At 53.3% G+C, this 2,807-nt stretch overlaps 1 long non-coding RNA gene across 1 annotated transcript; it reads left to right on the forward strand.

Moving 5' to 3' along the window:
• The first annotated feature begins 737 nt into the window (after nucleotides 1-737).
• LOC103883397 lies at nucleotides 738-2,807 on the forward strand. The gene is made up of 2 exons (XR_645616.3): nucleotides 738-2,528; nucleotides 2,616-2,807. It is a non-coding gene; the product is annotated as an uncharacterized LOC103883397 (long non-coding RNA).

Consider the following 2,807-nt stretch of genomic DNA (forward strand, 5'->3'; position numbering starts at 1 on the left):
GCTCACCAGAGAGTGTGCCTTTCACATGCAAACCCATCCAGAGCCCACGCCCCGGCCTCCTCCTCCACCGGGCTCACACTCGGGCCACTAACTCCCTGCCCTAATCCCCCAGGGCTGGTAACAGATAACTAGGGACAGGTCCCACATCCCTGAGCCTGCTGAAAGTATCCAAACGAGACAATCCTAACCCTGTGTGCCCCACCTTGTCTGTTCCACAGAAACCACAGTAAAGGCCCTTGCACACTCCTCCTGCCTCCTGACCCAACCGTTCTTCCCCATGTGGCCCCCTTGGCATGGCGTGCCCCCTCCTCTGGGATCTGTGAGTAACACACTCTCTTTTCTGTGGTCTTTTCATGAACTTTGGCCTTACTGAACTTCACATTTTCTACCAACACATCGTATCTTCAGCCACAGAGAGGCCAATGCCCAGCCTGGCAAATCAGTTGCTCCCACACCTGTGTGGTTCATAAGGCCAGCGGGGCCCACACATGGGGGCACTGAGGGGCTCCCAGGTGGCTTCTCTCTGGCCATTCGACAGGGGCCTGATCAACTGCACTTCTGATCATCTGGCCAGAACCACCTGCTTTGAAGGAGGGCATTTAACTTCTGCTGTGGAGGAAAAAAAATCACTTCAAAATCTCCAGTCGGCCTTTTCCACCTTTAATCTCCTGGGCTTTTCATTTAAATTCCTTTCTATTAGTGGGAGCTGGGTGGGGGCTGAAATCCTGAACCTGAGTCATGCGTCCCCACCCCGGACTCAGGCGCCTGTGACATGAATAATAGCTTCCCTTGGAAAAGGCGGCTGCCAAGCTCCAAGCACAGGGACGTGGTGGGGCACAGTTGACCTGGGTTCAAATGACAGTGGAGTTGCTCCTTTTTCTTCTTGGCAAGGGGCATGGGGAGGGCGAAGAGGAGGCGGGGTCCCATGGTAAGTGCAGATGAAAGCAAGCTCATGGATACCATGGGCAACGGGCCAGACAAAATTCACTTCCAGTTCTTTTTCTCTTATTAGCTGTGTGATCTTGGAAAAATCATGGAATGTCCCTGAGCCCCTTGTTCATTTTGTAAGTTGGAGAAGGAAATAAATGGCATTTACTGAGGAATTCTGATGTGCCATTGTTTTCAGTGCTTTCTGTTATTCACTAAGTTAGTCCCCTAAACAGCCTTAGGATGCAGGATCTGCTGTATAGACAAGAAAAGGAGGTGAAGTGCTTGGGAGGCATATCCGGGCAGCCTGTGTCCAGGGCCCACATAACCCTGGCAGCTACACTTTGCACAGTGCCAGCCCATGGTCAGCGCACACCCAGTGCTGCCGCAGACAGTGCTAGGAAGCAGGCGCTGTTCTTACGCGTGAACCACAGGTGTCCTGCTTCCTTGGAACAGAGCTGCTCTCACGGCTGTGCTGTGCTCACACTCAATGCCCAATTCTTCCTCCTCTTGATTTCTTTCCAGCCTTCCTCCCCAGCCCCGGGAAGGGACCAAAGCCACCTTGGATATGGCTCCTGCTGTGGACTCGTTGAGTGTGGGTTGGGTGTGAGTTGCTCCAGGTGTGAGGGAAAGCTCCCTTCTCAGGCCTGGCTGGGGGTAGTGCAGGGGCCCCCATCCCCGGCCCTCGCTGACCCTCTGTCCTCCCTCACCCTCTGCTACACTGGGAGGGGTTTGGAAACACACGAGTGTCAGTTTTGGCCTTCACCTGCCCCAAGCCTGTGCTGCCGATGCTCCCACACTCAGGTCCCATTGAGGCATCATCCCACAGGGGCTCTCAAACTCTTTCCACCTCTGTTCAATCATGACTTCAACATGCCCCCCAAGGCACATGCTTTACTACAAATGAATCTCATGAAAAGGGATGGGCCAGGAGTGGCTGAATCTCTGGGGAAAGAAGAGGAGGAGAAAGATGTGCAGTGAGTTCCCCGTCCCTGCCCCACCCCTGCTGGGGGGAAAGCAGCTGGTACTCAAGGGTCCCAGGTTCATCACCCCAGCAGCCCTTGGCAGTGTCTTTTGGGCAGAGGCCTGGTTGGTGCTGGCTCAGAAACAGAGCTGCATGGCAGGCGGAGGGGGGCAGCCCAGTGGGACGCAGCAGAAATGAAGGCAGAGGTGGAAACAGCAGTCCTGTGAACTGGAGCGTAAACTTGTTCCTCCACAGTGATGAGTAGCTGTGGGGATGCGGTGACAAGGCAACACGGCTACGATTTTGTGCAGGTTGGACTGAGCGGAGGTGGTTTTGGGGCTGAGAGGATGGAAAGAGTTCAGACTTGCCATTTCAGGGCCCACCTTCCTCATCTGCCCAGATGGAATCCAAACCCACGGACCCAGGGGCTCTTGCATCCATGGTGATGCTGAATTCATAATGGAACGTGCAGCTGTGAACACCAGGGGCCCTCTGGACAAGGTGGTTCTGCTGGTTGTGGCCTGGACAGGAAGACTAGAGCCAGGCCCAGCTGCTCTGCCTCCCAGACTGCTTCTCACGAGGCCACGCTCACCACTGGTTGGCATGGCTTAGTCGTTAGGTGGTAAAGACTTAGAAGGTGGGAAATCCTTGTGGAGAGTTGTGGGAGGAAGTGGAATTATGGGGAGCTGAATTGGATTTTAATTGAGTAAGCATTTGTTTACAGGTTGCTTTTGGAAGATTCTTCTATAATGCAAGGAATCATTCCCCAACTCAAGTCGGGGCCTACTCTTAAAGACATAGCCCACTATCATCAGATGGATTTTTATGGACTCTGTGTGAGATTCCAGGTCTCATAGTCAATAAGCTACTTATGAAACTACTCATGAAATAAAAATGTGGACAAGTGTGGAAAAAA

Source organism: Papio anubis, chromosome 6 (genome assembly GCF_008728515.1).
Source record: "Papio anubis isolate 15944 chromosome 6, Panubis1.0, whole genome shotgun sequence".
NCBI classification, from domain to species: Eukaryota; Metazoa; Chordata; class Mammalia; order Primates; family Cercopithecidae; genus Papio; species Papio anubis.